Source organism: Gymnoscopelus braueri (genome assembly GCF_963280865.1).
Source record: "Gymnoscopelus braueri genome assembly, chromosome: 11".
Lineage (NCBI taxonomy): Eukaryota > Metazoa > Chordata > Actinopteri > Myctophiformes > Myctophidae > Gymnoscopelus > Gymnoscopelus braueri.
The window spans coordinates 55,073,032-55,088,203 of NC_137613.1; the positions used below are offsets into that span (position 1 = coordinate 55,073,032).

A 15,172-nucleotide genomic window follows, 5' to 3' on the forward strand; every position below is an offset into this window, starting at 1 on the left:
ATTATCAGAATGGCAGCTGCTAAATCCTTTGATCTCTGATGACCGTAACATTCTCCATATCCTCCTCTTCAATACCTTTGGTTTTGGTCAAACTACCCCCCAACTTGGAAGCACCAGGAGGTTGTTTGTTTATAATTATACACTACGAATCCTTGGATTTGATGATAAACTCCCGTGGTCGTTAGTTTGAGTCGGCGGGGGTCTATCACTCTGTTTCTTTTTCCTCGGTAGCTTTCACTGTTTTAAAATACTTGCTTAAATCTGCACACTTTGCAGCTAGCACAGATAGCTCTTGTATCCTCTCGTGTCTCGTTATGTTGTTGAGCTCTTTCCCCAAATTCGACTTGTAAACAAACCGTGTGAAAAACCACATGTTGGATGTTGTGTGGCCGGGATAGATACAATACAAGAACGCATCGTCCCAAAACACACTCGCCCCGGGTATATCCGGCGCAAAAAATAGGGGCGAGTGTGTTTTGGGGGGAGTGTTTTCACCGTGCAGTGAGGAGGAATGCGGTGCTGTGGACCAAACCATTTTGGGATTTACACGGGGGGGGGGGGGGGATAAATTAGTGTTTATTAGTGCATGTCATGATTTCAAAAGCGGGTTCGGATTCTATTAACTTAAATTAAAAAAGTATTATTTAATTATCCTAAATTACTTGGGGGGGGTCCAATCTGACTTGGGGGGGTCCAATCTGAAGCTAGGGGGGGACAAAACCCCCCCGTCCCCCCCGGGATTGACGCGCATGTATATAGGCAGTGGGTGCCACCTTTATGATTAACGTTGTGTTTCACATGGATGTGACCGTCGCAGTGTGGATAGCTGCTGTAAAGAGTCTTTGGCATCTGTTGTGGATTCATTCACAAGTGCCCTCTCGTTTGAAAGTGTCTAGTCTAGATGGAAAGAGGGGTCCACATGCATATGGTGGATTTTTTTTTCTTAATCTTTGACGTGTGTATTTTAAGATTCTGCCAGGTAACAGGCTGAAATAATGCCCCGTGGGGTCATTTTAAAATCTTGCTTACACATATTCTGACCCCAAACCCGAAATTGAAAAACAATAGAAAATATTAATAGGCTCTATGCACAGCAGCCATATTGGAAAGAAATATTGGGCCTCTTCTTACTTCCTTCACAGGTGTTACCAATGATACTAATAAAGGCTCTGTTCCATTCTGGTCAGGGTGCTGATAACTTGGCTCACTAGAAACACTCCATTTTGGTTCCCAAATGGCCCCTTATGGTGGGTGTGTAACTCTGAGAGTGTACAAATGGAACCAAATGGACCCGTTTGGTTCCATTTGTACACTCTTAGAGTTATGGGGGTCCTTGAAAATAAGACAACCACTATGCCACACTAAATGGAACAGAGCCTTAATTAGTATTATTGGTAACACATGTGAAGGAAGTAAGGAAGGGGCCCAATTCATTCCAAATATGGCTGCTGTGCATAGAGACTATTGTAACTGCTCCTTTTTCTTCTGAGGCAGGATAGACCACACTCCAACTGCTGTTTCACAAGAGTTTTTTATTCAAGACAGACACCGTGAAAAACATCACTAAAACTATTTAGTGATGTTTTTAACCACAATGAATGTTCATGTCGTTGTTGGCAGCCATTTGCTGACACCTTTTTAAAATGAATGTCCTTATTATTGAAATGTCAATGTTCATATGTTGCATAATCACACACATAATAACTTACAAAGAAAACATACAAGAAGACCGTGTGCGTCTTCTGCCCAGAATATTCAGGAGTTTTTATGTTTACCTTTTCTTATTTTGGAGAGACTCTTTTTGACAAAGAAAGAGCTCCTTTCACCTCTGAAAACTCAGTTTATAATTACATGCATCTTAGCTCAAACAGGTAAACTCAAAGTTGCTGTGATTAGTGTCACATGATTTTCTGCCCAGACCACATAATTAACTCAACAGTAGATGGCACTATATTGTACAACATACAAATACAATGTCACCCAAAGTGAAATATTCACAATTTACACATGTTCAGAAGATTAAACAATAAAATAAATATAAAAAACAATAGCTACAATAACTTCTGAAGGAAACAGACAAATGAACATTTCTTTCTATACAATTTGGACCCAATTCATTAATTGACGTGGTTATTAAGATACAAGCACATCTTGACACTATTTTCTCCAGGAGGGGTGAGATCCGCTACAAAAACTGCAAAAACAAGAGCCGGAAATGTTCAGATCACATATATAAATGTATCTTTTTACTAATTACTTAGTCGATTTTCCTTACCAACTGCATTTTCTTAACCCTTGAAGGACACGGCCACACCGCACTTTTATTTTACCTAATCTTTTACCTAATCTGCCAATGCTTTGTCAATGCAAATGCGTGGATTCATGGTCTTGCCGATTTTTTCCAAGAATCCACGCATTTGCATTGACAAAGCATTGGCAGATTCCGCCCCAGAGGTAAAATAAAAGTGCGGTGTGGCCGTGCCCGAAGTGTGTATTTTAAGATTCTGCCATGGGGTACATTTTTAACCCTTTCTTACATGCATCCAGACCCCAAATCCGAAAATGGAAAAAAGAACAGAACAGAACTAATTGAAGTAAATAACATACAGAGGGCGCGCTCCCACCAAAACATGGTCGGCTAGCGTTAAACGCAGGTTGTGCGCGGCCACAGTTTTTTGCAGCCAGCGGATTCTAAAAAATGGGAGTGACGCGCCCGTCACTCACTTTCAGGACCCTCCCCGTAGCCCGCACCGCCTGCTGCCTTGAGCACCATGGTGCTTCCTGAGTCTTGGGACGGTCCGCCTTCGACTCATCCGATTGGACAGAGCGGGAAAATCAACTCCTGCCTCCAGCAGTTTTCTGCTTCAAATGGACAAGTCGTGTAGAGCGGATAAACGCAAGGTCTGCGCGACAGGCGGAAAGATCCGCTCTTGCGTGAATCCACGCATTTACATTGACAAAGCATTGGCAGATTCCGCCCCAGAGGTAAAATAAAAGTGCGGTGGGAGCGCGCCCAGAGACAAGTTAACACATTTTTCCATACAATTCTGACCCAGGGAATTCTTAAAAATAGTTATTGAGATTAAAGCAAAGCCTGACTCAATTTCAGGGCAAAAACAGCCGCCAAAAAAACTGTGATTGAAAGTGAAATATCCCTTTGAAGGATTTTTTATTTTTTTCTCAGCTTTGTTGTTTTTCTGCTGTTTTTCAAATAACAAGCCACATTCAAACGGCCAGAGCTCTGGAATGAGGATCGCGGCCGGCCAATTTATTTTTCCCGATTCTACCGGACCCCCGTGCGCGTAATGAGCCGATCTCCGTGAGGAAGGAGGTCACAGAGAATATTACATGATTTTTCAAAGGTACAGTAAAATCATCGTTTTCACTGTTAACTCATTCACTGCCTGAATTATTTCTGGCCGCGTTTGCCCACTGCCAAGATTTTTCATTGAAAAAAAAAGTACTCAGGAGCCGAGATACAGAATTTTTAAGTTTTAAGTTAACAAGGAAGTGGATGGGAGTCTAGATCTTCGAAAAATCATATCTCCTTGGTCTTTGGGTCAAAAAAAGAAAAAGAAAAAGTACACTTTTTTTTTTACGTCGTTTTAGTCGTTCTAGGCAGGCAGGGCTTATGGGACAAAGGTCGTTTTAGTCGTTCTAGGCAGTGAATGAGTTAAGGGGACGATAGACAATGTTTTAACTCTGGCAGTCAATGAGTTAACTAAGAAGGCAACTCTCATGGAGGGAATGGCAGTGGTACAGGGAATAGGAAAACCATTGCCATGGATTGTTACGACCTCAAAACAAATCAACAAAATAACTAGCGGCTAGAATTGGAGACCCAAGCCTTACCCTCCATCATTCATTTTAAAATAAATGGGACCATAATTTACAAAACACGCATAACATGCTTAATAAAACAAGACTTAAACTAGCATTGAAAACAAAGTATTAATGAAAAAGATTTACTGAGGTAATAAATCAAGTGTACATTCAGGTCAAGTTTCCATTGACTTCAATGTGATTAAGTTGTAGCCGAAGGAGGGGACTCCTCCGCCATAAATGAGAACTGCAGCGTTTACTTACATGTTACTATTTCCGTATTGACTTCATTTTCAAGACTGAACCCTTGCCACCTGGAGTCAACTCAAATGGCTTTTTAGAGGGAGGAAAAAATACTGGTCCACAGATTCTTCTTCAAACAATCTGATCAAAATATGTGCCTCAATATATTTTTTTTACCCTAGTATGAGTCCTCATGTGCGTGTTTCGATGAGTCGATTGACGAAAGCATTTGCCACAGACTGCACAAGTAAAGGGTTTTTCTCCTGTATGACCCCTCGTGTGTATTCTTAGATAACTTATTTGCCTAAAGTCTTTACCACAAACTGTGCAAGTAAAGGGTTTTTCCCCTGTATGAATCTTCATGTGTAACCTCAGTTTACACATTTGAGTACAGCCTTTACCACAAACTGTACAAATAAAGGGCTTCTCCCGGCTTTCCTCTGTATGGGTTTTCAAGTGTAATTTAAGATTACCTAATTGACTGAAGCTTTTGACACAAACTGTACAACTAAAGGGCTTTTCCCCTGTATGAGTCCTCATGTGTGTTGTTAGATGACCAGTTTCATGAAACCCTTTACTACAAATTAGACAGATGAAGGGCTGTTCCCCTGTATGATACCTCATATGCAGTTTTAATTCATGCTTGTGAGTACAGGCTTTTCCACAAATGGTGCCACTAAAGGGCTTTTCCCCTGTATGAGTCTTCATGTGTGATCTCAGATGAGCACTTTGACCAAAGCCTCTGTTGCAAATTGTACAAGTAAAGGGCTTTTCCCCTGTATGAGTCCTCATGTGTATTTTTAGATTATTCCTTTTACCAAAGCCTTTGTTGCAAATTGTACAACTAAAGGATCTTTCTCCTGTATGAATCAATGTGTGCGCCTTCAGGTATTGCTTTGTTTTAAACATTTTACCACATTCTGTACAACTAATGCATCTCTTATCTGAGTCAGTTGTCAAATGCGATTTTAAATGGCCCAGTTGACTAAAGCCTTTACTGCAAACTGTACAAGTAAAGGGCTTTTCCCCGGTATGAGTCCTCATATGTATTGTTAGATTACCTTTAAACCTTTTCCCACAAATTGTACAACTAAAGCCTTTCTTCCCTGTGTGGCGGCGTCGCTTAACACTAGTTGCTTGTGATGTTCCACATTCGTCTACAATGGCTTGTGTTTTCATGTGTTCGGTTGAGCTGGCTAAAGGCTTTGCCTCTCGGTTTTCACCATCATCTTCTTTTTTCACTCCTAGTAACTTCATCCCCCCTTCTGGTCTTAGAAGTAGCTCCTCTGGTTCCTCTTTAATCTGTGGAGGCTCCGGTTCCTCCTTGACCAGATTGGAGTTCCTCCTCTGGAAATCTAGGAAAAATAAAAAATGTATTTATACAAATGTATTGATTCTTTCTTTCTCTCATTCCACAGTGCTACCTCAGTCTTACAGCGTTGGTAGTTTCAAGAACTTCAGCTGTACATTATCTTGTGATAGATGCAACTTCCCAACCCATTAAGACCTGAGGCCGATTCTACAAATGCCTTCTAAATCAGTAGTTCTCATGCCCCGTTCACACCAAAAAAAGCTGAACAATTAATCAGCTTTTATTTTCAATGTTATCTCTATGCCAATCAGCTTCTACATTTTAATGAGCTTTTGAAAGCTCAAATAGAAAAGTGTGCTTTTTTTTTTATCACTCCGATTTATAGTGACATCCCCCGTGACAACAGATACTCCGCCCACCTGTGTGGCTACTCAGTCAATTGTTTATACAATGTATCAAAAGTGGGCAGGTACAAAAGCAGAAAAAAGGTGACAGACAATAATAATAAAATGCAATACAGAGAGAGAATCCATATCTATGTGTATACACACATACATACACTCACACCTACTGTGTGTATGTATATATCCACATACGTATGTGGATATATACTAGAGCCTCCAAGTGTCGCCAACACTTGCTGTTAACATCTCACCTGCCACCCTAAACCCCCAATTAGCACTGTCTCTTACTCCCCTCAAGAGACAGTGGGGGCTGTAGCATGCCACTTGGACACAGGCCGGGGTCTGATCAGCCTTGGTCGGGTCGCCTGGAAGAGGGTGTCTGTTGTTGCGAGACCCGAAACACCCAGTGACTCCAGGTAACAACACTGATGATGTGTCCAAGTTTGTGCATCAGTAGATGTTTTTATTTATTATTGGTATTTGGCAAAAGTTAACATCTTGTGGCCCATCATTAAACACAACTCTTCATTAATAGGCTTTACACATATCTTCCTAGGTTTAAACCACCTAAAAATTAAACAGTACATATCTATCCTGTACAACTTTACAACAGGTTGCATCCTATGGTCCATCGCTTGCTGTTCCTCTGACAAAGTTGAATATGTTTTGGAGGCCGCCTCTCTTGATACTATAGATGTCTTCCTGTGGTGGTCTGTGGAAATCACCAGTAGTTAATAACTTTTAAATATCATTCAGCAACCATGCATACCACAGAGAAGATCAAAATCCCATATTAATCAAATGAAACTGCAGAGAAATGTCAGAGTGCAGTGACCTGGTGTAAAAGCTTTAATCCACTATGATGATAAAAATGATCAATGAAGTGAGTGGTGCCTTTGAGTTAATTTCATTAAGCTATATGAACTAGAGGAACAATGTTAAATCCCTGTCCATTCATTTCGAAGCGGTCCAAAGGAACACAGAGGGGCGGGCCTTAAGCAATTACAGCCTGTCCCTATTGGCCATCTAAGAGCACCTAGCAAGTTTGGGAAGTTCAACTTGCTGGGAACTGTAGTTATGGCTGTTTAAAGCCCAGCCTATAGGAACACAGAAGGGTGGGGCTTAAGCTATTGCAGCCTGTCCCTATTGGCCGTCTAAGAGCACCAAGCAAGTTTGGTAAGTTTAGCATGCTGGGAACTAGAGTTATGGCTGTTTATAACCCAGCCACTAGGAACACAGAGGGGGCGGAGCAATGGTGTGCCTGCTGAGCCAGCCTGTGTGTGTGAGTGCATGTCTCTGTGTTCCACTGTTTCCTGTTAGCGTAACTGGTTGCATCTTTGTGATTTGTATTTTTACTCATTTAAAGTTATTTTAAGTATTTTTACTCAATGTATTTACTTTTAAGTATTTTTACCCACTGTAGTTACCTTTTTAGTCACTTTAACTACTTTTAAGTACTTTTACTCAAATTGTAGATCGGTCTTTTTAGTAGTGTGTGTGTACCAAGGGCCCAGCATCCGGCTTTGACATTGAGTCTATATAGGTAGTGACAGTTCATATGAATGGCCTGTAGTTTAGCTGTTTTACCCCTGCTGGTGTGAAAAATATATTTTATCCATTGAAGTGGGTGGGTTTTTAACTAACTTTAGACTTGATTTTCTTACCTTAATAAGCATTGTCATGAATACTATATGCTTCCAGTTGCTAGTTTAAAGTCTTCTTTCAATCACCATATGCGTTTTGGTAAATTATGGTCCCATTTATTTTAAAATTGATGATACAGTAGGGTATGCTGTAGGAGGGGCGGGATGATTTGATTGACAAGCTACACAGCCAATAGCATTCATTCCCCGCCCCCGCTCTTGATTACAAGTTACCCAACCAATAGCATTTATTTCCGGTTGCGCAGGATATGACGCGATATGACGCGATATATAAAAGATGGCGGATTTGAAATAGCTGAAAAATAGGCTTCATTTACAGTCTGTAGAAACTAATGGTATCACTCTGTCCATTATGTTTACTGTCTATGGTGTGTACGCACATGTGCTGAGTGTATCGATTATTTATCGCGAGAGCGAGCACTACGACATATTGCAATATTGACTTGTTCCTCATAATTGCAATGCAATGTATGCATGCATGTCTAATTTTTAAAGTCTACCACAGTATGTCTATGGAAGAACAGTCTGCCCTCCTTCCTCGCGTAGTGCGGACTTCCAATGATGGTGAGTGCCATCAACTGACCGTAAAATGTTCAGGAAACGACCGAGTTCGTTCTCATTCAGGCCAAAGAACAAATCGTTTCTAACGAATCATTCGTGAACCCAACACTACATTAAGGTTGGGCGATTTTTCGGACGAAATTTTACATTTTATTTAGCAAAATAAATGTATCCTAATGGTCTGCCTCCTCAAGAATTAAACTCTTCAAATATAGCCAAATTAAATGTAAAGCGTAACACAAAGCGTGCACAAAATGTTAATCAATTTGGGCCATTCTAATCATGATTGATGATGAAGGCACGCTCTTGTGCTTATTTCTGACAAGTCTAGGCTACAAAACTCAGTCCCCTCCCCAGTAGGTAGGTTACTGAATGGAGTGGAGGAGAGCAGAGGAAAGAGGGAATAGTTTTGCTTTCCTAGTTGTCTATTTATCAGCTACTGTACGTTTGATGATAGCTGTATATATATTTTTATATGAAAACGAAATTGAAACTAAAGCTCCAGTTTCTGCAAATCCTCGCTGTGCATTTGCAAGCTTGATGACGCAGTAACGCGTGCCCCCCGGTCTCACAAGATCAAGCACTTGATTCTTAACTTCTGCTGTGAAGTCTGGATATTAAAACTTGTGTCAGCTTATGTTTATATCACCAGTCAATCAATGCGATTTGAAATGTGAATTCACTCGCGACCCGACGCGACGCACACTGCAAGTCCCTTTAGTTACAGGGGAGGGTGGGCCGGACAGGTGATTTATCCCGCAGCACCACAATTTATTATTTGTGCGAATATAAAAAAAGTTAACCTGGATGGGTGTGTTTCGCCACATCGTTGCTGCAAACTGAGGTAGGCTTCTCTGCTTCAACTTCACTTCATCTCCTAGCCTGTGATCTTAGCTTAGTCCTAAAAGAATATCCTATGGAAGTGATTTGCAATTGATTAACAATTCTTTGTTGTCTAAACAAGTTTGGTCAGTGAGAGAGTGAGATTGGTGCATGGCAGCAGACAGTCATGCCGTCTCATCTCGTTTTTTTCATTGACCCGACACTGCACGTGTTACAGACGAATGTATACTCTGGCCTTCCCCCGGGGTCGTGCGCCGAAAATAGCAGATCTACAAGCTCACAATGCGTCATGTCCACAACGCATTGTGAGCTTGTAGATCTGCTATTTTTGACACACAACCCGCTGTACGGCGAAGGGAGCTGTTCTCACATTATTGCTTTTCTAGCCCGCTACGAATATAGCGTCAATCGGCGATTTTTGGGCCGGCGATGGCCGACAGGAATATTTTGGCATATCGCCCAACCTTGCACCACATCTAACCCCTCCTTCATGTGGCGAGTGAGCGTGTGTGCAGACAGACTAATAGACATAGAGAGAGATGTTTCCTCAATTTCCATTCAGGATTAATAAAGTATATTTCATCTCATGTTCGCTGTACACACACAGCCGTCATAAAACAATCCACTCACCACTGCGACGGACAATCGAAAGATTGGTAGCTACTTAGTCCTAGGGTTTTTGCAGGTTTAGGCAAGTTCGATTTTAAGACCTTTTTAATGCCACTTTAAATTAATTGAAGACACATTTATTGATAAAAAAAAGCTACACTAATTACCCCGATTTAAGGTCAACTTTGTGTTAATCATTAACACAAACCAAAAATGCCACCCCTTCAACGAAAGTTAATGTACCCATTTGTAACTAAAATGTGCATGGACCCAAAAGGGTCCTTTTTGTTACATTTGTACATTCTCAGGAGTTCCCAGGGCATCTTTAACCTCTTTATTGAAAATAAAACATTATGCATATACAGTATGCATACTAAGCCAATTGCTTATTTCCATTGCGACCCTTTTTATGTACAGTATGTGTAAGAACACGCAATGATTGCCCATATACCAGAGAAATAAAACAAAATACAATTATCAAATAGAAAATATCAATAATTAAAACTATACAAGACTAGGGATGTCAGTAACGGATATTTTCCAAACCGGTTAGCCGATCCAACTCCAAAAAATAAATCGACGCTGTCCTTCTATTATAAAACAAAAAAAAGTGTCCAAATCGGCGCAACCTACCTACCTATAAGGCCACTGGTTGCTTACACTAAGCATTTTTATTAAGGAAGATCAACATGTCGACGTGTTCTGCACAGTGTTAATCTGGTGCGCAGTATGTTGACTTGTATGTTGACAGTATGTTGGTTCGCTGCCAAGAAAACCCTCTCCGAGTGAACCGACGTCCCTGGTACACAGAGATAGCGCCTGGCTAAGGTAGTCAGTCTGGGAAAACGGAGGCTGTGATGAAATGCCAAGGGAGCAGAAAAAGTAGCTCTCCACTCCAAACTCTTTTAGTTTTGACAACGGTGTTCTAATGCTCCCGGTGTGGAACAGCGGTATTTGCGGAAATGTTCTTTTTCTCATTCTAGTGTCCTCTTGGACATAGACTACTCTCTTGCGCCTCCCTGAGTGTGTTTAAAATAATCTCCCCATAACCAAATAACACCATCAGGAAAATGCGGAACATACATTTATTATTCTGCAAATAAACCATGAAGCCGATAAGCATATTTGGATATGTTTTAACGAGTGGCTAACCGGCTAAAATCCCTATACAAGACAATGGAGATACAATGGAGATGTGGCCTCCTTTACAAGTACACACCTGGACTGTTGACACACTCTTCAGCTGTCATTTTCATGAGTAAGGCCGCTCGGAAGGGGGTAATACCCTGCCCGGATCCCTGGCAATTCCCATACCAAAAGGCAAGCCTGCCTTCCGGGTGTTGGTAGCTGCTCCGGACCTTGCTTTTCTGTAAAGACAGAGAGGGGCAACAACCAGTTTCTAAATATTCCACATTTTATTTCAAGATCTTTTGAAAATAGCAGATCTACAAGCTTCTAGATCTGCTATTTTCAATTTTTCAATTCAATTCAATTTTATTAAAGTGTCAAATCACAACAAGTTGTCTCAAGACACTTTACATGTAGAGAAGAGACCCGACATCCCACCCTGAGCAAGCAATTTTGCGACAGTGGCAACGAAAAACTCCCTCTTAACTGGAAGAAACGTCAGGCAGAACCTAGGCTCTAGGGTGGCGGCCTTCTGCCTCGACCGTGTCGGGGGAAAGAAGAGAGAGAGAGGGAGAGACAGACAGACAGAGGAGAGACAGAAAGAGATACAGTGCAAGTAGTAACAATAACAATAGCAGCAAATATAATAGTGTAAGATAGTATATGATAATATAATATAGTATAGTACAGCAATAGTGTGTATGTAGTATATAATGGTATAATAAAAGAATGTTAAGATAATATACAGTATAGTGTAGTGGTATAGTGTAATGTAGTAGAAATCCACGGTCGTGCTCCATGGAGAGGCCCGGTCCGCAGTCACAGTATTGAGCCGCAGCTGGGGGTCCATGGACCTGCGACGTGGGAAATAAAAGAAACTCCGGGGAGCAGGTCCCCGGTTGTAGAATTAGTGGCAGGCCTTACTAGAGCGTGAATCCGTACAGGGTTAATTACGATTGTACCAATGGGACACAAACCCACACAACCAAAGGGAGGACGAGAAGAGAGGACGAGAGGAGAGAGGAAAGGGGGGGGGGGAGAGGATGACTATAGGGTGACTGAGTCTATACACTTCGGCTATAGGCTTTATCATAGAGAAAGGTTTTTAGTCTAGTCTTAAATTTACAGAGTGTGTCTGCTTCACGGACTGAGACTGGGAGAAGGTTCCACAGCTGAGGTGCCTGAAACTTAAATGCTCTACCTCCTGTTCTAATTTTTTTGGGGTTTCTGGGAGCTGTAAGCATTTTTTCATACTGTGGACGCAATGGTGTTCTGGCTGGTTTATAGGGCTCGATGAGTTCTTTGAGATATACTGGTGCCTGTCCAAATAGCCGATGTATACAGTATATAGGTTTAAAGTGTTCATGTGGCCTAGTCGCTTCTTTGGGCTTGTTTTCCTAGACCTGGTTGCTTATTTCTCCCACAAAATATGGCAACACCAAACCATGACAAGCCGAGCAGCATGCAAAAAAACACAATACACACTCGAAAGTCAACAGATTTTAGACCACTTAGTTGTGAGAATACTGAGTTCCCAATTTGGTATTTGTCCTTGTTTTGCTGGGGACCCCCTGGAACCCTCCAAGGAACCCAGGGGTCCCCAGACCCGACTTTGAAACCAGTGTAGTGAGTGCACACTAGATGGCTGTTGCACCCACATGCTGCATATGGCCTGTAAACACTTTAGATCATACATGGGCAAATGCGGCCCACAGGTTCATATCGGAATACTGATATATTATTAATTTCAGCTGTTACAGTTCCAAACATGCAAACCTAACCCGCTTTAATTACTTCAGTCTATATTAGTAGCTTAATGACCAGTACTAAAATGTTATGTCTTTTTCATGTTCAATGTATTTGCATTTAGGTTCATGAAGTTAACACAAGTATAACTAAATGCATTTGAAAGAAAATAAAAACATGTTACTTTTCAGGATTCCAATTTAAAAATAGCAAAAAAATAATTTGCGTTTTGAGCTTGTAGGGCATTAATTACAAAAAAAAAGCTCAAATACGGAGCTAAGAGGTTTCTGTACAGTATTATGCAATGTGTCCCTCTGGAGTGAGTGTGGAAATACAGTGGCCCTCTCCATCATCAAAGTTGCATCAGCACCCCTGCTTTAGATAATAATAACAGTACTTGGTCCGTTCTTGTGTTTAATCACACACACACACACACACACACACACACACACACACACACACACGTTAAGTTCCAACAACACACAACCAACCACACACCGTGTTCTTATATCTAATAAACAACACGTTACAACAACACACAACCACACACCGTGTTCTTATAAATAAACAACACGTTACAACAACACACAACCACACACTGTGTTCGTATATCTAATAAACAACACGTTACAACAACACACAACCACACACTGTGTTAAAAAGGACTAGCATTAGCAGCTATGCTATGCTATGCTAGCGCGATATGCTCTCCAGTGGAAGCAGCTTTTTGTCCAGACATGAACACATGTTAAATAGAAAGGCTTTACCTTCAACACACGGATGTTATCCGTTTGTGTTGTTTTAATGAAGAGCCGTTTGTTTGAATCCCGTCTGGAAGCTTTGTTTGTAGTGATGGCAGTCTGACACTGAAGCGCCGTCACACGCTTCGAACCCGGAAATAAATTAACATAGAACCACTCCTTCGGCGAACAGTTATTTTACCCCCGGTCTCAGTAGCCCTAGTAGTAGTGCTTCTTTCGCTCTACATTAGAAGAGTTGGGAACGTTGGGGGTTGTCACATTCTAATACAGCCCAAATACCCAATCTCAGCACCGGCCTCAGTGGCGCACTTCGCTAGTCATTAAACTTCCAATACACTAGCATTTGGAGTCTGGGTTCGGCTTCCGCTTGGGACATTACTTTTTCAAACAACCGCGGACTACTTTTTTCCGCCGATAAAGTATAGTTTTGGACCATGACGGAGGCGCGCCGACTCAGCAGACCTTGAGGCCGAGGATTCGCGCGCGAGTGCCCGCGACGACCGGCCGATGGTCTGCTAGTCGACTAAGCGCCGTCCGAGTTATGTACCGATAGGCACAGAATCGTAAATGATGTTGTGGGGACTGCGTTTTCCCCAACTCGTTTCACTCAACTCGCCTGTCTCGTGGCGTGGTCCGTAGCGTGTGGGACTGGTGAACAGAGGGTCGAGGGTTCGATCCTGGGGTGTCACACTTATTTGTCATATTAAGTAACAGTGGCCGATCTATTGTGTTACTATAAAAGTTATATAACCAACACATTTAATCAACGTTGCAAGTAACTCGCATGGAATCTGTTCAATACGAAGTATTAAAGTTGACCCTTGTGATTAATTAAACACATTTGTGTTAATGTAACAAAAATGAGATATGAATATGAATGAATATTTTTTAGAGTTATAAAAACAATGTGGTTTTATATGACCTGCCTGCTTCATTTCAAATTAAATCTGACATTAATGTATTAATTTGCCATAATAAATAAATTCAATGTGTCAAATCTTTGAGTGTTCCCCATCCTACAAACATACAGCGCGTTACTTCTGGTGGGTCAAAGGGTTTAACGCATGCGCAATACAGGATCCACACTTTTGCCTGGTTTCTTTCACCCCCTGGTGGAGGAGATGTGTACTGTCACTGAAGGAAGGTAGATGGATGGACGGACAGACAGACAGACAGACAGACAGACAGACAGACAGACAGACAGACAGACAGACAGACAGACAGACAGACAGGCAGGCAGGCAGGCAGGCAGGCAGGCAGGCAGATCATGTTTTCATGTTCATATCATCATGTTAAAAACAGTGCTGGAAAAAGTACTCACATTTTTAACTTAAGTAAAAGTATCAATACTGCAGTGTAGAAATACTCTGTTACAAGTAAAAGTAAGGTACTAAATATTTACTTGAGTAAAAGTGCAAATGTACTTGAAGTACCAAAAGTAAAAGTACACATTGTGCAGAATGTCCCATTTCACAAGTTCAAAATGTATAAAACTCCTATGAAAATAGGCTATTTTCAAATGGCAGAAATATAGGGCTGAAGTGGTTAATTAATGTTTTGTAACAATAATCAAAATCTGCAAAGTACCTAGTAACTAAAACTGTCAAAAAATTGTAGTGGAGTAGAAGTAAAAGTATTGAAAATGGGAAATACTCCAGTAAACCAAAAAAATCCTCAAAAGTGTAGTTAAGTACAGTAAGTAAATGTAGGCTACTTAGTTACTTTACACCAATGGTTAAAAGACTCAATATGGAGAAACTATTCATGGTCATCCAGGGCTAGCTCTCTATGTGTTTGTAATGGCAAAAATATAATTTGACAACGATGTCCACCACAAGCCAGCATGGCGATGACCCCTGCAAGCTGTCAAGTTTGTTTTGAGCCGACCTTGACCCCTTTTCCCTAACGGGGTCCATCTTAAAGCAACCTTTGGGATAGGATCGTGGGCCATTCTGAACACATGCCCCAGCCATCGAAATAGGCAGCGTTTGATCGTCTCAGGACAGAAGAGGCATCGATTGAGGAAGGCATCGATCTTCTTCCTATCACTTGTTGTGACTCGCCAGCATTCCAATCCAG

The 15,172-nt window shown here is 41.4% G+C and overlaps 1 long non-coding RNA gene across 1 annotated transcript in view; it reads right to left on the reverse strand.

The window, feature by feature from the left end:
* The window catches only part of LOC308094653, a 55,415-nt gene extending 42,235 nt beyond the window's left edge, over positions 1-13,180 (reverse strand). Inside the window, exon 1 of the long non-coding RNA XR_013933973.1 lies at positions 13,100-13,180. This is a non-coding gene — a long non-coding RNA (uncharacterized lncRNA). The remainder of the gene's footprint in view (positions 1-13,099) is intronic.
* Positions 13,181-15,172: the final 1,992 nt, after the last annotated feature.